This window comes from Mobula hypostoma, chromosome 2, assembly GCF_963921235.1.
Source record: "Mobula hypostoma chromosome 2, sMobHyp1.1, whole genome shotgun sequence".
Lineage (NCBI taxonomy): Eukaryota > Metazoa > Chordata > Chondrichthyes > Myliobatiformes > Myliobatidae > Mobula > Mobula hypostoma.
Genome location: NC_086098.1, coordinates 202795251 through 202820421, shown reverse-complemented (window position 1 = coordinate 202820421; position 25171 = coordinate 202795251). Strand labels below are relative to the sequence as shown.

Below are 25171 nucleotides of genomic sequence, written 5' to 3'. Positions count from 1 at the left end.
AAGCAGAGAAATAGCATTTGAAATTACCAGAAGATGTTGGAAATGTGGCATACAAAGGCTGGAATTGTTGTTTATTTGAAATTGAATTCAATGTCAAATCTAGAAGAATGTATTGTGCAGATGGATGATGAGATTTTTATTGTATAACAAAGGCTGATGTAGGCTTAATGTAGGAGCCATTATGTGTATGTACAATAATAGCCTTATATACTGTATATGTAATTATCTTTACATATGAATTGTTTCTAACTTGATGTCATGCATGGAATGTACAAAGTAAGAACTGTATGATTAGAAACTAGATTATGGATGTGATCTTTTTATATGTTCTGTGATTGAACCTCAGTTTTATGCAAAAGTCCTAAGACTTGATTATTATGCAAGAGTAGTCTATAGTCCTCACAGTGTGTTGTGTACAAAGCTAAGCAGAGAGTTAAACACCTTCTGAAAAATCACCCGAACTAAAAGCTTTCTTCAGGGTTTTTAATGAGAAACTGTGAAACTGCAAAAAGTTAAGTAAAACGCATATTAGATTTAATACAGAATTGTTGCGTTCCTGAAGATACTAATATTATCTAGTATTCTCATGATGAATGTTAAACAAGGTAATACATACATGCAACATTCTACATCTAATCCATGGACTAGAGTAAACTTGTGGAGCAACAATAGCTTAATAGGGATGAACAGTAAACATAATTCTTCCTTCAAAGTACATCTACTAATTATTGACCAATATTAAGAAAGCTTAAGACTCACAGATATTTCTGTAACGAGGGCAAATAAAGAGTGGATGGAGATCATTGTCTTTCTACCGTGTATACTATATGTTGAAATCCAAATTAAACCACGCAGGAAATGGAGTAAAAGGCAGCTTACATACAGGAAGTGATATTCATACAAACTAATTGCATACAAAATGAACTAGAGGCAGAACACTTCACACCCAGGGTCCATAAGATGTCAGATTTAACTACTGAGACAAAAAGTCAAATGACCATTTCATTATGTCTTTGGCAAAAGAATGAACAGTCTCAGAGACTAGTCTTGAAATAGTCTTACTGCACAGTCTTTAGCTTTCTCACTTTGAAAATAATGTTCTTGATGACATACTTGCTCACAGTGATTTCTGAGGAGCAGACTGGTGACTTGGTGCTCATTCAGAAAGATGATTCGGTGGGGTACCTCGGAAGTGAGTTGTGCCCCATTAATCAAGAAAGGGACAGGGTTCACAAAGGTAACTTTGGATTGGGAGAGGTTCCTGCTTTGTGATGCACTGCTCATCCTCTGCATTCATTGACCTTTGAGTAGCAAGAAGGATTCTAACTTTGCCTGATTTAGTGGCTCTGCACTGATATGTTGCTTACAAATGTGAAAAACAACTGTAGAGGCTGTCTATGGCTATTCCTATGATCTTCTCTTTCATATAAATATCTCATAGGGTCTGAAATGACTTTGGCACCCAGTCTCTAGGATATTAGTCTTAAATGCTCTGACAGTGGGCTGATGAGCACCATCAAGACAGACTTCACCTTCTATGACCCAAGCCTGGTCCAGTTGTTGAGCAAAAGGTGCATTGTGCTGATCATTCGTGCTGTTCACATACCTTGTGTGCACTGATGGTGTTTCTGCTGAGCAACAGGAGAATCTCAGCAGAAGGGTCTAGTGGGGTGGGGGGTGGAATCTTATCAGCTATGTCCTCAAGACGTGAATGACCATGTGTAGCTTCAGGAGTGGGATTTCATCCCTGTTGGGAATATGGTTGCTGTCAAAGAGACCTATGGAGCTTAAGACTTTTGAACAGTACTGTAGTAATTTTATGTATTGCACCGTAGCGCTGCTACTGCAAAAAAACAAATTTCATGACGTGAGTGTTGATCAGCCTGATTTTGATATGGGTCTCTATTGTGGACTGAGAGTGGGAAGGGGGCTGGGAGGGGAATATTGGTTGGGAAAAGGGGAAGGGAGAGGGGAAGGAAGCAGCAGAGAGACATTGTGTAATGATCAATAAATCAATTGTTTGGAATTAAATGACCTTGCCTGGTGTCTCAGGGATGGTGTGCCTGCACCCATGCTACCACCTGCCTCTGGCACTCCTCTTCTACTTGTCCCACATCCCTCCTGTGGGACACCCCCCTTACCATTCCCAACATGCTATGCTCCCTCCAGATTTACAAACTCGTTCTCTGTGCCATGTTGACAAATAGAGTACTGTGCAAAAGTCTTATGCACCCCAGCTATATATAATATATGAGCCTAAGATTTTTGCAAAGTGCTGTGCATCTCCCTGCCATGCTTTGTTGTCTGTGTGGGAACCAGTAGCCCAAGGTGCTGGCTGTAAATTTATAGCTATATCTCACATTGAAACTATAAATGGGTGAGTTTCAGAATCAGGTTTATTATTACCGGCATGTGGCGTGAAATTTGTTAACTTAGCAGCAGCAGCAGTTCAACACAATACATAATCTGGCAGAGAAAAATAAAATAATAATAATAATAAGTAATCAAGGAAATCAATTACGTATATCGAATAGATTTAAAAAACGTGCAAAAGCAGAAATACTGTCTACTTAAAAAAAGTTAGGTAGTGTCCAAAGATTCAATGTCCATTTAGAAATCGGATGGTGGGGGGGAAGAAGCTGTTTCTAAATCACTGAGTGTGTGCCTTCAGGCTTCTGTACCTCCTACCTGATGGTAACAGTGAGAAAAGGGCATGCCCTCGGTGCTGGAGGTCCTTAATATTGGACGCTGCCTTTTTGAGTCACCGTTCCCTGATGATGTCCTGGGTACTTTGTAGGCTAGTGCCCAAGATGGAGCTGACAAGTTTTACGACCTTCTGCAGCTTCTTTTGGTCCTGTGCAGTAGCCCCTCCATACCAGACAATGATGCAGCCTGTCAGAATGCTCTCCATGGTACAACTATAGAAGTTTTTGTGTGTATTTGTTGACATGCCAAATCTCTTCAAACTCCTAATAAAGTATAGCTGTTGTCTTGCCTTCTTTATGACTACATCAATATGTTGGGACCAGGTTAGATCCTCAGAGATCTTGACACCCAGGAACTTGGAGCTGCTCACTCTCTCCACTTCTGATCCCTCTACGAGGATTGGTATGTGTTCCTTTGTCTTACCCTTCCTGAAGTCCACAATCAGTTTGTTGTATAGCCTGTGTTGCTGGCCTTATTTCAGTTCCTGCACAATCAAGAAACTAGATCTTGGGAGATGATCCCCATTCCTTCTTTCCTTGGCTTCTGATTCCTGGCCCCAACACAATGATGTAATCAGGAAGAAGCCAGTACCTCTATTTCGTTAAGAGTTTGAGGAGATTTGGTATGCCACCAAACGCTCTTGGAAATTTCAATAGATGTACAGTGAAGGTATTCTATCTCGTGCATCATGGCCTAGTTTGGAAGTTCCAATGCACAGGATTGAAAGAGGCTCCAGAAGATTATGGACTCAGCTAGCTCCATCACGGGCACATCCATATCCAGCATCTTCAAAAGGAAGCATCGTCATTAAGAAAGCTCACCACCCAAGACATGCCCCTCCTTGTTCTTTCCGACATGGTGAAGGTAGAGGAGGTGAAGACACACACTCAACATTTTAGGAACAGCTTCTTCCCCTCCACCATCAGATTTTTGAACATTGTATGTACACTACCTCATCATTCCTTTTTTTTGCACTATTTATTATTTGAGTAGTTTATAGCAATTTTCTGTCTTTGCACAGTACTGCTGGTGCAAAATAACAAATTTCATGTCATAGAAGACAGTGATAATCATCCTGAATCTGATTCTGATTTCTATTCTGATTCTGCTCATGCTCCAATAAGTTCAACTAAATGTTATTTTAGTTAAGCCCAAGGTCCATAAAGATTTAGCAAGGAAAGTCAGGTGGAATAGCAGATGATCTTATTAGACAACAAAGGTATACTATCTCAGAGTATAGTGCCAGGACTAGGTTGTTTACTAGCATAATGCTCTGAGAAACTCTCCCTTTGTTAGTTAATCAGATCATCTGCTAATTCTTGAGAAAGCCAGAAGAGCCCCATTTTACAAGATTTAGTAGAAATGATGGGTCACAGACACTTCACTTTTTGTTTGTATTTTATTGTCACGGACCCATGAGAAGAGATTACTGACAGAGTTTTGCTCTGCATTTCTGCTGGTGTTTTCATCACCTTCTATTGGTTCTGTAAACCATTGTTACACTGAAACCTTCAAAATGCCTGTTCAATAGGCATACCCAGCGTATTGTTTGTCCACCTCTACTATGTTAAGCAAATAACAGGGAGTTAAAAGCATTTTCAAAAAGATTCTCCACCTCAAGCAGCCTGTCATCTCTAATGTTCATATTTACAGAGATACAGCATATGTGACTTCATCATTAGCATGTGTAGTGAATCGAAGAATTTGTGAGAATACAAAGAGGGATCATTCATTGCAATAAAATGGTATTGTTAAAAAGTTTGTAACTTTTTAAAAAGATATATGTGTAGCTGAGACGACAATGATAGAAGTATAATTGATGATATTGCTTGTCATATCATTTCAAGGCTAAACAAGATTATATCACTGTGCCATTACTGGAATTGACAGCGGGACATCCATGTTATTTAACAAAGTATCAGGAATAGCAATGAGGCTTTAGGAAACTGTTATATGAGAGACCAGCAAGAAACCATACGTTGTGCTCTTCGGTGCCCTTGGAAAATCAATATCCCTGCATGATTCACTGTTACAGAAACATTGTGCTTTATGGAGCATGAGACCAAAATATTGATCATCAATGGTGCAGGCAATGCTGATTAATGAATGGTTTTGAGGCATTGTCTATTGCCCTCGCAGTGTATATATGCAAAGGGGTGCAGTAAGTCAAACACCTTCAGAAAATTCACTCGAGATAGAAACTTCCTTCTGAGTTTTTAATAAGACCTTACTTGTGAAACTGTAGAAAGTTCAGTTAAAGACATAATAAATTCAATACAGAATCGTTGCATGCCTGAATATACTAATACTGTTGATTATTCTTGTAATTGGTGTTAACCAAAATAATGCACACATGCGACACTCCATAACTGTACCGTGTAAACAAGAGTAAACTCATAGTGCAACGTTACATAACAGCAACAAACGTAATACTTCCTTCAAAATACATCCATGAAATGTTTGCTAATCTTAATAAAAACAAAGACTCGAAGATATTGCTGTTTGAAGAGCAAATAAAGGGAGATGGAGATGCATGTCTTTCCACTGTGTGCTTCATATTGAATCCAAATTAACCCACGCAGGAAATGGTACAAAAAGCAGCTTATGTATTGCAAGTAATGTTTGTACAAAATAAACTGTGCCTCTAGAGGCCAGAACACTCCCCACCTGGCATCCATAGGATGTCAAACTTAACTACTGAAACTAAAATACAAATGATCATTTCACTGTCTCTGGCAAAAGGTGAGTCTCAAAGACTGGCCTTGAAAACAGCCTTACTACCATATTACACAGACTTTAACCATTCTCTTCAAAATGTTGGCCTTGATGATTTTCCTGGTGAAGATCGGCAAGAAATGCTGGGCCAGTTAACCATGAGGAGAGGTTGAGCTGATTAGCTTGGAACCTTCCTGTGGTATGATCAGCCAGGTTGATATCAGTAGGAAAATAATTCCATTGGCTCTTCTGGGTTGATCAACTGATACACTGGATCCTATTATGTACATAAACATAAAATATCCTTGGTTCATTAAATATAAAACAGAGTACAACCTTTCTGTCAGAAAAGAACTTGGTATTATCCAGTTCTGTGTCTGGTTCTTCTGTTATCATCTCTGCCATCTCAACTGCTAGAACAGTAGCACTGAGTTCAAGCTTTGGTACGATGAGATTTGGTTTGGAAGCAAGCTTTCCTTTGCCCGGGAAGAATTCAATTTCATTATATGATGCAGCGCCTGTGGCCTTAAAGTATGTAATAGCAGCAATAGCTTTGTTTGATGCACCACAGAAGATGCATACCTCTTTCTTTTGAACTATAGATAGAAGAATTGTTTTGTAGGTTCTTGGAATCTTCAAACCTTTAAGATCCTGAAGGGAAGGACACCACTGCTGCTACTGCTAATGTTTCTCTTCAGGGAGTGGGACATCCCATCTACAAGTGTCTGAGGTCAACTCTCTTAACCTGAATTGCTCTGCATACTGACTGGAAGTCCAAAAGGGTCAAATAGGCTGTTGATAGTGAATAGCACGTCACTACATGCAAAGTGTCTTCCAACGTCAGCAACCTGGAAAGTAAGGCTGTCATTAACAAGGTCCCATTCAAGGCCCAGACTATGCTGCATAGGAGGGAGGTCCTGTACAAGATCAAGGTTCTGTAGACCTTTGGCCAGATCTTCAGGTGGGAAACATTTCATGACCTCAGCACTGTTGGATATGATTTTGTGCAGTCTGAGATTAGACTATGCTAACCTGTTTTGTACTGCTTTCAGTACGCTCTCCATTTCTTCTGCATGAGAAAATGATTTAAGACCATCTTTAACATAGAAATGTCTCTCTGTATACCTCCGTGCTTCAGTCCCAATTCCTTCTGTTCCTCAACAGCTGTCCTTTTAAGGCCATAGGTTGATACAGCTGGGGAGGGAGAGTTAACAACTACATGAACTCTCATGCGGTACTGCAGAATTGGTTGTCCATTTGGTGGTCACGAAACCACAAAAGCATGCGGTACTCCAGAATCTCATTGTCCAATTGGTGATCACAAAATTACAAGAATCTGAAGTAGTCTCGATGATCCTCTCTCACTAGAAATCTGTGACACTCCATAACTATGCCTTGTAAACAAGAGTGAACTTGTGGCATGAAAATAAACACTACAAACAACAAACATAATATTTCCTCCAAAATACAATTACTAAATGTTTACCAGTATTAACAAAAACTTCGGACTCACAAATATTGCTGTTTCAAAGGCAAATAATGAGAGGGTGGAGAAAGGTGTCCTTCCGTGTTTTTCAAAACGAAATCCAAATTAACCTGTGTAGGAAATTATATATATAAAAAATACAGGAGGTGATGTTCATACAAAATGAACTGTACCTTTGGGGGCCAGGACACATTGGATATGCTCATTCATGTTTGGAGTGGACTTGGCGTATCCAGGGTAGTGAGTAATTTGCCAAGGTTCTCCTCATAATGTGATAAATGTCTGAGCCAGGAGAATATAAGAGGGGCATCTATTCTATTAAAACATTACATTTTACAGTTGAGAAATTCATAAAGTGATTTCTTTGAAATTGAGCGTTATCTCACCAAAAAAAACTTCAATAAATGTGCTTCTGACTATATTAGTGAATAAATTAACTATTTGTCTCAAGCTTTCTTTCGTAGGCTAGACATTTGGCCTGACATCTAGCATCCAGGACGTTTTCATCTCTTAGGTATACATGGGACTATTATTCATATTTTATTTCAGCAGAAGTTGCATAAGTGGATTAGCAACAAGGATGAATTCACTTTGGTTGATATGCTGGAGTCTGTCATGACATGATGGGCAGCAGGAGTTTCATCATCACTGTTTGCCTTCATTTATTTTGTGATGGCTCCTGAGGTATGGAAAGTGGTTCACATTTTCCAGGGTCCTGTTGTAGATACGACTTGTAGAAGAGGTAGTGTTGTGCAGCAGGCACATTACTCTGCAGCACATGTGGGTTGCTGGAGGATCTTTGATGTAAGCTTCATTCTCATGTTATTGAGGTGGTGATGTTCAAGTTTGTGTGTACACAAATGCTGCCTAAATATTACAGCTTGGTGATCAAAATACTAGAGGAACTCACCAGGTTAGGCAACATCTATGGAGAGGGATAAGCAATCAACATGTTGGCATCATGGGTGTTGCCATGAAGTCTTGTGCTCATCTCTTTGATAAAACATGGAAGTGGTTATAACAAAGTCATGTATTAAGCAGCTCGTCCAGAAGATCCATAGTGCCAATATAACACTGCTATTGTCAAGTGGACAGCGGGCAATGTATCTGCAGTAAACCAGCTGTCATCAAAGCCTCCAAGTCATACCGATACTGTCTGCTCACTGATGACAAAAATGTACTTCTGGTTGTTATTTGTCAGTTTTTGAAGACCAGCAGTCTCCCAGCTAGCAAAAGTGGTCCTCTGAGATAGGTATGATATTCAACTAAGGCCTGAAGAATTTTGCTATCTTTTGAGTCTTGATGGAAGCAGATAGTGAAAACGTCAATGACAGTTGGTGTTAAGCTTTGCAAAAGTTACCAATGGAGTCAGGTATAGGCTGCATACCCCTTATCCGAAATTCCACAATCCAAAATCCTCTAATATCTGAAGTCTTTGGAGCACTGACATGATGTCACAAATAGAAAATTCCACAAGTCACTGGGAAGCCTTCTTGGCGATGCACAGGTCTTTGTGCTCTATAGAGGGTTCTGAGAAGTGACCAAACATGGAAAGAAGAAACTGAAAAACAGAAAACAGCATAAAGCGAAAAATGAAGATATTGATTGTATATTTAAAACGGTGTACCAATCATTGAACAAGCAAAGATCTATCATGGTGAACTGAAGATTGAAGGTAACTGCTTCGTGCTCAAAATTATTTAAATTATTATATACAACTGCTCCCCCCTCTGGTTGTAGTTGCTGTGGAATGGGCGGTTGTTTGAAATAGATGATGGGTATGAAGCAAATTGCTGCACTGCAACCCAGTAATAGATGCAGTCATTCAAATCTGACAGTCTGTGGAGGACCTATCACAACAGACTGTGTTCCGACTATGGACTGTTCAGTCTGAAGGAGGACCCAGCTCCATCACACCAGCTGTGCATAAGCTGTATATGTAAATGTCAATGGATTTCGTGTTTACACCTGGGTCCCATCCCCAAGATATGTCATTATATAGATACAAAACTCCCAAATCTGGAAAAATCTGAAACACTAGTGCCCACAAGCATTTTCAATAAGATATGCTCAACCTGTATATAATTTCCCATATATGAACTGTGGCGGGGGATTGCATATAAACTTCTCCATACTCCATAAACTGACTTAAATTTTCTCATTATTCCATAATAGCCTTTGTAAATATGATTTGTTTTCATTATATTCATCAAAATCTTCTGGAAGAGTACTAAAGTGCATTTTCTTTACTTGTGGAATTGGTACCATACTCTGGCTGCGTTAGTATGACACTATTACAGCACTGGGTGTCACAGTTCGGAGTTCAGTCCTGCATCCTCTGTAAGGAGATTGTACATCCTCCCCGTGGAATGCATGTTTTTTCTCTGGGTGCTCCAGTTTCCAACAACAGTCCAAAGATGTACCGGTTTGCAAATGATCCTGCGCTAGGTCTATGGCTCAAAGAACTGGAAGGGACTGTTCTGTACTGTATTTCTAAACCAGGGTTCCCAACCTTTTTTATGCCATGGACCCCTACCATTAACTGAGGAGATGTGGACCCCAGGCTGGGAACCCCTGCACTAAACTAAACCTAAACTAATTAATACCAGCTGTTACTCTATGCAAAAAGTGTATTTCTGAATGAGCTTGTTCAACCTTCCGTATTATTAACAGAATTTGTGTTTTATAGTAACACACAAAATGCTGGAGAAACTCAAAACTCAAGGACTTCCCACCCACCCACACCACTCAGCCAACCCAACCATCTGGAAAGGGATATCATTTTGTAGAAGAGCAGGAAGATGAAGACACCTCATCTCCACATTTGACACTATTAAGCACCATAAGTTTAAGAGATTTTGCAAATGCTAGTAATCCAGAGCAACACACACAAAATGCTGGTAGTGCTCAGCAAGGCAGGCAGCATCTATGATGAGGAATCGAGAGTCAGTGTTTCAGGCCAACACCCTTTATTGTCACGATGAAAGGTCTCAGTCAAAATGTTGACTGTTTATTCCTTTCCATACATGCTGCCTGATCTCCTGAGTTCCTTCAGCATTTTGTGAATATATTGCTCTAGATTCTAGCATTTGCAGACTGTCTTGCATTGGCAAAGTGAAACTCCTTTCCAGATGGTTGGGTTGGCTGGGTGATGTGGGAGGATGGGGGGATCATTGAGTTTTGAGTCAAGAGAGCATTGAAGTAAAATGTTATGTCTTGACTTTGCGAATGAATGGCCGGGACATATGCATGTAAATATAGATAGAACACATTTTACATTTATGCAGTTCAAGATGTTTTTTCATGCCAAACTATCCAAAACGTAATTAGCCGTGCCAAAGTCTAAGTTATTTCAATGTCTTCCTTCTTTCAGACAATATTTTTTGACCTGGTGTGCTCCTGCCTTTGGAAGGTTCTCCCTCTGTTTGATATTGGCGATGCATTTCTGAGCAGTGTGTGTATGCAGGAGGGATGATTACAGCATTTACCTTTGAATATCTGCTCAGATCATGGAATTTAATGCAAAATTTCCTCTGGCTGTGGTCTAATATACCTTCGACTGCCATTAGTTCCCTACTCTGTGTGGGCTCTTGCTATAGCAGACATACTTTATTAGCTCTTACTGCTGTGTTAAGTTATGTAGATCACGGTGAAACAGAAGGCAAAATCCTATATCTTTAATGCCTTTTTTTAAATTTGCTTCTGTTGTGTTTAATGGAGAATGCCTTGTCAGAGATGGAGCTCTGCTACCAGTTAGCTTAGCTAGTTTCAAATACTAATTGTAGATGTGTTTGTAGATTGTCGTCTCAGTTGTGTTGGACAATCCAAACATTTATGTAGGATTAGGATTGAATCTTGTGACCAGGCTGTGTTAGTCTGATGAGTCATGAGTGATTCAGGAAATGATCTTGGAGAGCTAAGGGGGGTAAAGTCCCAGCCATATCTTTCGGAGGCAGATGGAACTGGAAATCATTCATAAAACAGCCTTTTCTGTCTCATTACAGCATGCCCAGTAATGTAGTTGTTAAAATGTATATTACAATCCTAATAACAAAATGGGATATCAATTTGCACTTATCTGTAAGTCATGCAGATGTCTTGGGCACTTAAAGATTAAAAAATAGCAAGGTGATGACATATTGATGAAGTGGGAACAGGACAGCAGGCACTACTGACTCTTGTTTGACTTCTTCCAACTTCACTCACCTTGGTCTATGCTCTGTGTGTCATGGTCAGCTGTTGAACAGCAAATACTTTTTCAGGCTCACCCAATTATTTTGCTTTTTGTTCTTTATGATGTTATTAACTGGGTTGCTGTTTCTTCTGATACAAATTTCTACTTGTTTGCAACTGTGCCTTATTTCAGAGAATTGTAGAATTGTGGAACGAAGTGAAGCTATTTTGCTTGATTGGTTGGATTTCACAGAGCCACCAGATCAGTTTCATTTCTCTATTCTTTTCCTATAGTCCTACAGATTATTTTCACTCAAAGGCCTATCCATTTCCCACTTGAAAACCCTGATTATGTTTATTTCACCCTGATAGGCAGTGAGTTTCAGATCATAATTAATTTCTGCAGAATAAAATAAAAACAATTTCCTTGTTTTTCCCCTTTTTATCTGTGGACCAAAATTTCAAACTTCTGCCCCTTAGTTCTTGATCTCTACCAAATTTTCTGCTTACTTTCTTAACCACGAGAACATTGCTAGTTTATCCACTTTTATTTTAGTTTGAAATTCCTTGTCCCTGCAACCATGCCAGTAAATATTTTCTCATCTTCTCTATAAACTTTTCCTCCTTTTTAAACAAAAATATGGTGAGCATACTTGGATATGTTACTCCACTTGAGTCCTGACCATTATTTTATAGAAGTTAACCTTTCTTCTTTTGTTACAATAGGCTTTTTATTTATCCCATGATCTTGTAGATTTTTGAGCACACATACACTCGGTGGTCACTTTATTAGGTGCACCTGCATACCTGCTTGTTAGTGCAAATATGTAATTAGCCCATCATGTGGTAGCAACTCAGTGATTAAAACATGCAGACATAATCCAGAGGTTCATTTCTTGTTCAAACCAAACATCAGAATGGGGAAGAGATCACATCAGGCATATGTCATGAAATGTGTTTTTTTCCGGCAGCAGTACATTGAAATACATAATAATAAAAACTATAAATTACAATAAGCATATATGAAGAAGAAAATTTAATTTATTTGTTTGGCAATACTGTGTAGATTAGACCCTTCTGTTCCTTTGACAAATTCTCCCTCACCCCTGAAATATTGAGTATGTGTCTTCTTCCTTGATGGCAGCAATGAGAAGAGGGCATACCCTTGGTGATGGGATTCCTTAATGATGGGTGCTGCCTTTTTGAGATATCACCTTTTGATAGTGTCCTGGGTGCTGGGGAGGCTAGTGCCCATGATGAAGCTGGCTGAGTTTACTTCGTTCTAAAGCAACACACACAAAATGCTGGAGGAAATCCGAAGGTCAGGCATCCATGGAAGTTAACAGACAGTCAATGTTTTGGGCTGAGGTCCATCTTCAAGACTGGGGGGTGGGATGAACATCAGAAAAAAAGGTAGGGGAGGGGAAAAAAGCTAGCTGGGAAGTGATGCGTAATGCCAGGTGGGTGGCTGGAGATGAAGGAATTGGATAGGAGAGGAGAGTGGACCATAGGAGAAAGGGAAGGAAGAGAGTCACCAGGGGGAGGTGATAGGCACGTGAGAAAAGGTAAGAGACCAGAGTGGGGATTGAAAGAAGGTGGAGGTGGGGGGAGGGAGTGAATTTTTTTACTGGAAGGAGAAATCAATATTCTTGCCATCAGCTTGGAGGCTACCCAGACGGAATATAAGATGTTGCTCCTTTCTCCAAGTATAGCAACTCCTTCCAGCATCTGCAGATTTTCTTATGTTAGTGGATCTTATAGAACAGCATCGGAAGTGAGCTCAGAAGTCCGAAACACTCCAAGCTGTAATTGTGTCCTGATAACCACTACTCTACTGCAGCACCCAAATTGTAGTGGGTCCAGGTCCTAGCTTAGGCAGGAGATGATCCTAACCATGACCAACCTTGCAAAGCACTTCATCGCAGAAGATGTGAGTGCCATTGGTGATGGTTGTTGAGGCAGCTAATCTGGGTTCTTGGGTAATGATATGATTTTGAAGCAGAGGCAACCTCTGACTGCAACAGTGAGAGATTGAAAATGTTCTTGAACACTCTCGCCAGTTGGTTGATACAGGTTTACAGAGCCCCCAGGTGCACAATCAGTGCCTGATGCCTTGTGTGGGTTTACCCTCTTAAAAGAATGTCTGACGTCAGCCTCTACGACAGAGTCACCAGATGCTGCAATGATTTGCACAGGTATAGTTTTATCCTAGTTTTGTTCTCCTTTGACCACATCTTTGTACTTGCTGTGTCTTTAGTCTCTGCCTGTTTGCTGGTAATAGAAGTACCGCCAGGTGATAGTACTTTCCAAAGTGTGAACATGGGATGGCACAATAAGTGTTTGATGTAATCTAATCACATGTGATTAATGTCATCTAAGTAATTTTGACTGTAGAATAATTGTTGGTGCCAGATGGGGTGGTTTGAGTATCTCAGAAATTGCTGATCTTCTAGGATTTTTACACACAACAGTCTCTAGAGTTTATAGAAATGTTTCCAGTGAGCAGCAGTCCTGTGGGCAAAAATGCCTTGTTAATGAGAGTGGTCTGAACTGAATGTCCTGACTCGCTCAGGCTGACAGTAAGGTGACAGTAACTCAAATAATCACGTGTTACAGCGACAGTGTGCAGAATTCTGAATTCACAACATGTTGAACCTTGAAGTGGATGGACTGCAGCAGCAGAAGACCACAAACATACACTCAGTGGCTACCTTATTAGGTGTAGGAGGTGTTTATTTCTGTCATTCATTGTGCTGCAGTGTATAGTTTCAAATTTCTCTGAATTTGATAACAGACCTGGGTTTATTTTCAAGGTTCAAGTTTATGTATCACACATACGTCGAAACACAGTGAAAAGCATCTTTTGCATTAACAATCAACACACCCAAGATGTGATGGGGGCAGTTCGCAAGTGTCGTCACACATTTGGACGCCAGCATAGTGTGCGCACAGTCCTAAGCTGAAAACAACATGTAACAAAACAGCAACGGCAACACAAGCCTGTTCCTCCCTCCTACCCACGCACATACACAGTCCTCTAACTTCAAAACAGTATGTACTCTTCGGCCTCCAGTGGACTCAGATTTCCATGTGAACACCCAGACATTGGGCCTACGACTATCCCAACAGACATGCAGAAAATTGAAGACTACATGTCATTAAATTTGTTGTTTTGTGGCAGCAGTGCAAGGCATAAAAATTACTACAAGTTACAAGAAAAAGTAAAAAAAATCGTGCAAAAGAAGAATAGTAGTTAGTGTTCATCGACCATTTGAAGATCTTATGGCAGAGGGAATACACTGTTCCTGAGATGCTTAATGTGGGTCTTGTACTTCCTCATTGATGATAGTGAAAAAAGGGTGCACGCTGGATAGTGAGGGTCCTTAATGATGGATGCTGCCGACTTGAGGCACTGACTTTTGAAGATATCCTCGATGGTGGGGCGACACATTTCCCAATACTGTTAGTTTTTCAATAATTACTATCCTCCTCACTATCACACTTCCACTATTTTGCATAAGACAAAGTTTGTACTATTGGAGATTCCAGTGTCTACAATCTTCCAGTTTTAAAGTGCTACCACTTTACCGTTATCAGCTTTTATAAGCCAATTTACTGTCCATGTTGTTACTGACCCTTTAATTCCACGAGCCTCCATTTTCTGTGGAATTTTACTGGATGCATTTTTTAAAATCCAAATGGATGGTGTTTACTACATTCCCCTCATCAGCTTTCTCCATTATCTAATCAAAAATCAATTCTCCCTAATTATTTTCCCACCTAATAGGACTGAGATAAGAATAAATTCCTTTACAATTTAAATAGTGGAATTCTCTTTTTAAGTGCTGATGTTAATAGACTTCTTGATAGCCGGGTTGGTGAGGAACATGTATGCGGTACAGAACCAGCATTTGAATGGTGAAGGAGGCCCAGGAGTATATGCTTTTAGTTTGTATGCTTTTCTTTAATTCCTTAAATTTACGTTACAGGACAGTTTTCAATCCACATGCTTACCAAAATCAAACTTGACTGATAGTAGAGAAGCTGGTGACATTTCCTATAAATTATAATGCTGCTTTTGGATAGGAACATCATAGAATGTCCTTTCTGGACTTGACTCAACACTTTCTAATGGCAAAGTAAAATTCTTTTGAAATATAGGAACATAGAAAACCTACAGCACAATACAAGCCCTTCAGCCCACAATGTAGTGCCAAACATGTACTTACTTTAGAAATTACCTAGGCTTACCCATAGCCCTCTATTTTTCTAAGCTCCATGTACCTATCCAGGAGTCTCTTAAAAGATCCTATTGTATCCGCCTCCACCACTGTCGCCGCCAGCCCATTCCATGCACTCACCACTCTCTGTGTAAAAGAAACTTACCCTGACATCTCCTCTGTACCTACTTGCAAACACCTTAAAACTGTGCCTTCTTGCATTAGCCATTTCAGCCCTGGGAAAAAGCCTCTGACTATCCACACGATCAATGCCTGTCATCATCTTATGCACCTCTATTAGGTTACCTTTCATCTTCCGTCACGCCGAGGAGAAAAGGCCAAGTCCACTTGACCTATTCTCATAAGGCATGCTCCCCAATCCAGACAATATACTTCTAGATCTCCTCTGCATCCTTTCTATAGTTTCCACATCCTTCCTGGAGTGAGGCGACCAGTACTGAGCACAGTACTCCAAGTGGGGTCTGACCAGGGTCCTATATAGCTGTAACATTACCTCTCGGCTCTTGAACTCAATCCCATGGTTGATGAAGGCCAATACACTGTATGCCTTCTTAACCACACAGTCAACCTGTGCAGCAGCTTCGAGTGTCCTATATACTTGGACCCCAAGATCCCTCTCATCCTCCACACTGCCAGGAGTCTTACCATTAATACTATATTCTGCATTCATACTTGACCTACCAAAATGAACCACCTCACTCACACTTATTTGGGTTGAACTCCATCTGCCACTTCTCAGCCCAGTTTTGCATCCCAGCAAAGTCCCGCTGTAACCTCTGACAGCCCTCCGCAGTATTCGCAACACTCCCAACCTTTGTGTCATCAGCAAATTTACTAACCCATCCCGCCACTTCTTCATCCAGGTCATTTATAAAAATCATGGGGAGGGGTACCAGAACAGATTCCTCAGACACACCACTGATCATCGACCTCAAAGCAGAATATGACCCGTCTACAATCACTCTTTGCCTTCTGTGGGCAAGCCAATTCTGATCCACAAAGCAAGGTCCCCTTGGATCCCATGGCTCCTTACTTTCTCAATAAGTTTTGCATAGGGTACCTTATCAAATGCCTTGCTGAAATCCATATACACTACATCTACTGCTCTACCTTCTTCGATGTGTTTAGTCACATCCTCAAAAAATTCAATCAGGCTCATAAGGCATGACCTGCCTTTGACAAAGCCATGCTGATTATTCCCAATCATATTATGCCTCTCCAAATGTTCATAAATCCTGCCTCTCAGGATCTTCTCCATCAACATACCAACCACTGAAGTAAGACTCACCTGTCTATAATTTCCTGGTCTGTTCCTACTCCCTTTCTTGAATAAGGGAACAAAATCTGCAACCCTCCAATCCTCCGGAACCTCTCCCGTCCCCACTGATGATGCAAAATTCAATGCCACGCCCCCACCTCTTTTGCCTCTCTTTTTGTCCTTTCTGAAACATTGAAAACCTGGCACTCTAAGCAGCCAATCCTGCCCCTGAGCCATCCAAGCCACAATATCATAGCTCCAAGTACTGATCTACACTCTAAGCTCATTTGCTTTGTTCATGATACTCCTTTCATTAAAATAGACACATCTCAAACCGTCATTCTGAGTGCATCCCTTCTCTATCACCTGCCTATCCTTCCTCTCATACTGCCTACAAGCTTTCTCTATTTGTGAGCTAACCACCCCTTCTCCTGTCTCTTCAATTCGGTTCCTATGCTCCAACAATTCTAGTTTAAACTTTCCCCAACAGCCTTAGCAAAACTCCCTGCCAGGATATTGGCCCTCACCCTCAGATTCAAGTGCAACCCATCCTTATTGTACAGGTCATGCCTGTACCAAAAGATGTCGCAATGATCCAGAAATCTGAATCCCTGCCCCCTGCTCCAATCCCTCAGCCACGCATTTGTCCTCCACCTCACTCTATTCCTATACTCACTCTTGTGTGGTACAGGCAGTAATCCCAAGATTGCTATCCTTGTGGTCCTGCTTCTCAGCTTCTTTCCTAACTTACTGTAGTCTGTTTTAAGGACCACCTCCCTCTTCCTACCAATGTCGTTGGTACCACTAGGTACCACGACCTCTGGCTGTTCACCTTCTCACGTCAGGGTATCGTGGACGTGATCAGAAACATTCTGGACGCTGGCACCTGGGAGGCAAACTACCATCTGTTTTTCTTTCCTGCATCCACAGAATCACCTGTCTGACCCCCTAACTGTAGAGTCCCCTATCACTGCTGCCATCTTCTTCCTTTCTCTACCCTTCTGAGCCACAGGGCCAGACTCTGTGCCAGAGGTGCAGCCACTGTTACTTCCCCCAGGTAGGTCATCTCCCCTCCCCACCAACAGTACTCAAACAGGAGTACTTATTGTTAAGGGGGACAGCCACAGGGTACTCTGTAGTAACTGACCCTTGCCCTTCCCTCTCCTGACTGTTACCCACTTATCTGTCTCCCGAGGCTCCAGTGTGACTACATGCCTGTAGCTCCTATCTATCACCTCCTCACTTTCCCTGACCAGACGAAGGTTATTGAGCTGTATCTCCAGTTCCCTAGCACGGTCCCTCAGGAGCTGCAGCTCGATGCACCTGGCGCAAATGTGGCCATCCAGGAGGCTGGGAGTCTCCCAGACATCCCACATCCGACACCCCGTACAGAATGCTGGCCTCACAGACATACTTCCTATTCCTATTCTTCACAAATAACTTACCTCACCTCAATGCGTTATCACTGAAGCCCCATTGAGCCAAAGTACTCCTACTCTGGCACCCACTTTATAAAGCTGTCTTCTTTTAAAATTTTTCCCACCGGTCTAACTTGCTGATGTCCACGCACCTGCACAGTCATGCCTTGATTTTCGGAAAATGGTTTATTTGCTTTATTCTCAATCAAGATATTTAATAGACATAATTCTCAATTGTAGTTGTTAATATAGTTTAAAGGAGAAATGGAAAATATCAAGACTAAACTGACATTTTTCACAACTGTTTGATCTGACATTTTGGTTGTATATTTCTGGCATGCAGATTTATAAAGTTCTTGATATTCCTTGAAACATTTGGACATTTTTAAAGTTTTGTTCTTGGCTTAAGTTCTGCTGTATATGTTGCAAGATTTAGGAGGTTTTGAAAATCCCTCCCTATCATTGGATCCCTTCACAATATTTAGATTTGCCTTCTCAGTTATCATTGCTCACTTATTCATCAATATGAACCAATTTTGCATAAAATTGGCAGAATTTATACCTTGAATGCAAGTTAGAGCTTTTTTTCTGGAAGATAGTCATGTTAAGAAAGTCGCTGACAGAAATTAAACAGTTGTACTACAGGTACTTATTGTTTTGCAGAAGCAGGTTCGCGAATTCAGTAAGTGAGACAGCAAACACTAAGAGTAACCACGTTAACTATTTACAAACTGCAAAATACTTAACCATGCATCTAAGTCTAACAAGTACTTAACTAAGCTCCTCTAAGTTTTAAAACTACGGCACTAAACATTCAGCAGCACTCTAAGTCACACAAGTACTTCATTAGGTCCCAAGTTACACAATTACAACAATAAATACACTGGACAACAAATGTTTTCAAAAGTTTTGCTTCCTCAGAATTTTTTTTTGTTTATGATAGACTGCTTGAAGATGAACACAAATATAATTTCAGACTACTTGTATCACGTGGGAATTTGGAGAAACAAGAAATTAAGTGTTATTGAATATAATGTGTTTAATTGCATAAGGGTGCTGATGCTTTGCAATAGTTCAACTAAGTTAAAAATATTTTGTTAATGATTTTCATTTGTACTCAGTGTCTGAGGCTTCTTGCTTAAGTGTACAACAATAATTCACCAACATTGATGGATTCCAGTTGCCCTGGTATCTTTTCTCCAGGACCGTAATGGTGAATGTCAGCCCAGATCAGAGGCGATTGCCAATTGCGTAGAGGAAGTGAAATCGGCAATCGCCTCTGATCGGGGCCGACATTTACGTGCCAGGTGGCACCTAATTAATTAGCTTGTTTATTTCGGCTTTTTTCTTAAAGATGTGTTGGGTGCGTCCTTGCTACTGCTGCACCACTGCATGCTTCACGGCCCGGTATCGGTCTGCGGCCTGGAGGTTGGGGACCACTGCTTTATGTTACACTTGTTGAAGCCAAGTATTTTTCTCTTTGAAGACAGTTCCATGGGGAGTTTGACATTTATGTGTTGAGGAATATTTATTACGTGTGTGTGTATATTGTTGATGGAATGGAATGGAAAAAATTTACAAGGAAAAGCCTACAAAAAATAGTGGATACTTTCCGCCCACACCATTGTTCACATCTAAAAGGAACACAACCACAATTATGCAGCATCTGTAACAAAAAATGACAAAACCATAAGATATAGGAGCAGAATTAGCCACTTGGCCCATTGCGTCTGATTGTAAGACGTATTGCTCCGGGAGTTAGTTCCTAATGGTTTTTTTCTTCTTTTTTTTATATAGTTATTGGGTTTTTTTTTAGTTAGCTGGGGTTCTCTGTTTTCCTTCTTTTCCTTTAAAACATTTTTTTTCATTAGCATATATAAGCTTTTTTTCTGCAGCTTTATTAATTATATACATACTAATTCATTGAATTTTTGTCGTTTATAGCTGTAGAAGATTATATATTAATAAAAAGATTTAAGAATGAAATGAGTCTGTTCTGTCATTTCATTATGGCTGATCCAATTTTCCTCTCAACCCCAATCTCCTGCTTTCTCGCCGTAACCCTTTATGCCCTGACCAATCAGGAATCTATCAGCCTATCCCTTAAATATACACAAAGACTTAACCTCCAAAATTGCCTATAGCAAAGAATTCCATAGACTCAGCACTCTATGGCTAAAGAAATTTCTCCTCATCTCCTTTCTAAAAGGACACCCCTCTATTCTGAGGCTGTGTCCTCTGGTCTTAGACTCTCCCACCACAGGAAACATCCTCTCCACATCAACTCTATCATGGCCTTTCACCATTCGATAGGTTTCAATGAGGTCACCCTTCATTCTTCTGAATTCTAATGAATACAGGCCCAGAGCCATCAGACGCTCTTCATATGTCAAGCCATTCAATCCTGGAATCATTTTCATGAATCTCCTTTGAACTGTCTAGTTTCAGCACATCCTTTCTAAGAGAAGGGGCCCAAATATGCTCACAATAATCCAAGTGAGGCCTCACCAGTACTTTGTAAAGTTTCAACATTACAACCTTGCTTTTATATTCTCGTCCTCTTAATATGAATGCCAACATTGCATTTGCCTTCCTCATCACAGGCTCAACCTGCAAATTAACCTTCAGGCAATCTGGCACAAGGACTCCTAAGTATGTTTGCGTCTTAGTTTTTTGTATTTTCATTCTATTTAGAAAATAGTCAACCATTTCATTTCTTCTACTAAAGTGCATGACCATACACTGTATTCCATTTGCCATTTCTTAGCCCATTCTCTTAATCTATCTAAGTAGTTCTGAGCTTCTTTACTTCCTTAAAACTGCCTGCCCCTCCACCTCTCTCTTCATGTCGTGTGCAAACTTTGCCATCAATTCCATCATCCAAATCATTGATGTATGATGTAAAACATCTTCCTAACCTCTGAGGTCAGACTAACTGGCCTATAGTTTCCTTTTTTCTGCCTCTCTCCCTTCTTGAAGAGCTGAGTGACATTTGTAATTTCCCAGTCTTCCAGAATCATTCCAGAATCTAGTGATTCTTGAATGATTATTACTAATGCCCGCATGATCTCTTCAGCCATCTCTTTCAGAACTTTGGGGTATACATCATCTGGTCCAGGTGACTTATCTACCGTCATTCCTTTCAGTTTCCCCAAGAACCTTCTCTCTAGTTATGGTAACTTGACTCAATTCATACCCCCTTACACCTAGAACTTTCACCCTAATGTTAGTGTCTTCTACGGTGAAGAATGATGCAAAATACTTATTCAGTTCGTCCGCTATTTTGTCATCCCCCATTAATCCCTCTCCAGCATTGTTTTCTAGCGGTCCGATATCTACTCTCATCTCTATTGTACTTTATGTATCTGTAGAAATTTTGGCATCTTCTTTAATATGATTGGCTAGCTATCTTTTGTATTCCTTCTTTACATCCTTGATAACTTTTTTTAGTTGCCTTCCATTGGTTTTTAAAAGCTTCCCAATCCTTAAGATTCCCGTTAACCTTTGCTCTGTTATATGCCCTATCGTTGGTTTTCTTTCTCTTTGGGATGTATATCTCCTGCCTTCTGAATTGCTTCCAGAAATTTCAGACATTGCTGCTCTGTTGTCATCCCTGCCAGTGTTATCTTCCAATCTTTTATGGTCAATTCCTCTCTCATGCCTCTGTAATTCCCTTTATTCCACTGTAATACTGATATATCTGACTTTAGCTTCTCCTTCTCAAATTTCAAGTTGAATTCGATCATATTGAGATCACTTGTCCCTAAGGTTTCTTTTACCTTAAGCTCTCTAATCAATTCTGGTTCATTTCACAACGCAGAGTGAGCTCAACCATGGGCTGCTCTTAAAAAGCCATTTCATAGGCACTCTAGAAATTCCTCCTGTAATCCAGCACCAACCTGATTTTCCCAATCTACCTGCATGTTGAAGTCCCCCATGACTATTGGAACATTGTCCTTTTAGAATGCAACACACATAAAAGTTGCTGGTGAATGCAGCAGGCCAGGCAGCATCTCTAGGAAGAGGTGCAGTCAATGTTTCAGGCCGAGACCCTTCGTCAGGACTAACTGAAGGAAGAGTGAGTAAGGGATTTGAAAGTTGGAGGGGGAGAGGGAGATCCAAAATCATAGGAGAAGACAGGAGGGGGAGGGATGGAGCCAAGAGCTGGACAGGTGATAGGCAAAAGGGATACGAGAGGATCATGGGACAGGAAGTCCGGGAAGAAAGACAGGGGGGGGGACCCAGAGGATGGGCAATGGGCAAGGGGTATATTCAGAGGGACAGAGGGAGAAAAAGGAGAGTGAGAGAAAGAATGTGTGTATAAAAATAAATAACAGATGGGGTATGAGGGGGAGGTGGGGCATTAGCAGAAGTTGGAGAAGTCGATGTTCATGCCATCAGGTTGGAGGCTACCCAGAGGGAATATAAGGTGTTGTTCCTCCAACCTGAGTGTAGCTTCATCTTTACAGTAGAGGAGACCGTGGATAGACATGTCAGAATGGGAATGGGATGTGGAATTAAAAAGTGTGGCCACTGGGAGATCCTGCTTTCTCTGGTGGACAGAGCGTAGGTGTTCAGCAAAGCGGTCTCCCAGTCTGCGTGGATGAGTCGCCAATATATAAAAGGCCACATCGGGAGCACCGGATGCAGTATATCACCCCAGCCAACTCACAGGTGAAGTGTCGCCTCACCTGGAAGGACTGTTTGGGGCCCTGAATGGTGGTAAGGGAGGAAGTGTAAGGGCATGTGTGGCACTTGTTCCGCTTACACGGATAAGTGCCAGGAGGGAGATCAGTGGGGAGGGATGGGGGGGGACGAATGGACAAGGGAGTCGCGTAGGGAGCGATCCCTGCGGAATGCAGAGAGGCGGGGGAGGGAAAGATGTGCTTAGTGGTGGGATCCCGTTGGAGGTGGCGGAAGTTACGGAGAATAATATATTGGACCCGGATGCTGGTGGGGTGGTAGGTGAGGACCAGGGGAACCCTATTCTTAGTGGGGTGGCGGGAGGATGGAGTGAGAGCAGATGTACGTGAAATGGGGGAGATGCGTTTAAGAGCAGAGTTGATAGTGGAGGAAGGGAAGCCCCTTTTTTAAAAAAAGGAAGACATCTCCCTTGTCCTAGAATGAAAAGCCTCATCCTGAGAGCAGATGCGGTGGAGACGGAGGAATTGCGAGAAGGGGATGGTGTTTTTGCAAGAGACAGGGTGAGAAGAGGAATAGTCTAGATAGCTGTGAGAGTCAGTAGGCTTATAGTAGACATCAGTGGATAAGCTGTCTCCAGAGACAGAGACAGAAAGATCTAGAAAGGGGAGGGAGGTGTCGGAAATGGACCAGGTAAACTTGAGGGCAGGGTGAAAGTTGGAGGCAAAGTTAATAAAGTCAACGAGCTCTGCATGTGTGCAGGAAGCAGCGCCAATGCAGTCGTCAATGTAGCGAAGGAAAAGTGGGGGACAGATACCAGAATGGGCATGGAACATAGATTGTTCCACAAAGCCAACAAAAAGGCAGGCATAGCTAGGACCCATACAGGTGCCCATAGCTACACCTTTAGTTTGGAGGAAGTGGGAGGAGCCAAAGGAGAAATTATTAAGAGTAAGGACTAATTCCGCTAGACGGAGCAGAGTGGTGGTAGAGGGGAACTGATTAGGTCTGGAATCCAAAAAGAAGCTTAGAGCTTTGAGTCCTTCCTGATGGGGGATGGAAGTATATAGGGACTGGACATCCATGGTGAAAATAAAGCAGTGGGGGCCGGGGAACTTAAAACCATTGAAAAGTTTAAGAGCGTGAGAAGTGTCACGAACATAGGCAGGAAGAAATTGAACAAGGGGGGATAAAACCTTGTCGAGGTATGCAGAAACGAGTTTGGTGGGGCAGGAGCAAGCTGAGACAATAGGTCGGCCAGGACAGGCAGGTTTGTGGATCTTGGGTAGGAGGTAGAAACGGGAAGTGCGGGGTGTGGGAACTATAAGGTTGGGAGCAGTGGATGGGAGATCCCCTGAGCAGATAAAGTCGGTGATGGTGTGGGAGACAATGGCCTGGTGCTCCTTAGTGGGGTCACGATCGAGGGGTAAATAAGAGGAGGTATCCGCGAGTTGTCGCTGTGCCTCAGCAAGGTAGAGGTCAGTACGCCAGGCTACAACAGCACCCCCCTTATCGGTGGGTTTAATAATAAGGTTAGGATTAGTGCAGAGGGAGTGGAGAGCAGAGCATTCCTGCTGAGGGAGTGGAGAACAGAGTGTTCCAGCATCTGCAGAATTCCTGTGGTTTGCCCTTTTAGAATGCATTTTCTTTCTCCCATTATAATTTGTTGGCCACATTCTTACTACTGTTTGAGGATCTGTATACAACTCCCATCAGGGAGTTTTTACTCTTGCTGTTCCTTAGCTCTATCCACAATGATTCAACATCTTCCGACCCTATGTCATCTCTTTCTTTTGGTTTGATTTCATTTTTTAACCAATAGAATAGTGCCACCTCCTCTGCCTTCCTGCTTGTCCTTTCGATACAATGTGTATCCTAGACACTAAGCTCATGGCCATGACTCTGTGATGCCTATAGCATCATGCCTGTCAATCTGAACTGTGCTGCAAGTTCATCTACCTTACTCCATATACTGCGCGCATTCAGATACAACATTTTCAGTCCTGTATTCACCTTTTTGATTTTGTTGCACCATGCTCAATCTTTTGATTCCTAACTTTGTCTAATAACATCTGCCTCCACAACCTCTCTACTGATTGTTCTGACACTCTGCTTCCCATCACCCTGCAGCTCTAATTTAAACCCCACTGTGCAGTATTAACAAATCTTACTGCTAGGATATTAGTCCCCCTCCATTTCTTCTTCTGTACAGGTCCCAGCTTCCCTGGAAGAGAATCCAATGATCCAAAAATCTTATGGCCTCCCACCTACACCAGCTCCTTAGCCACATGTTAAACTGTATAATCTTCCTAGTTCTGGCCACAGTAGCACGTGGCAATCTTGAGATCACAACACTGGAGGTCTTATCCTTTAACTTAGCACCTAACTCCCTGAACTCCCTATGCAGAATCTCATCACTCGTCCTACCATGTTGTTGGTACCTATATGGACCACGACTTCTGGCTGTTCACCCTTCCACTTCAGAATGCTGAGGACTCGATCTGAGATATCCTGGACCTTGACACATGGAGGC

The 25171-nt window shown here is 41.5% G+C and overlaps 1 protein-coding gene across 1 annotated transcript in view; it reads left to right on the top strand.

The window, feature by feature from the left end:
* The window catches only part of jph2 (junctophilin 2), a 155485-nt gene that overhangs the window by 14706 nt on the left and 115608 nt on the right, over window positions 1–25171 (top strand). The window lies entirely within an intron of this gene.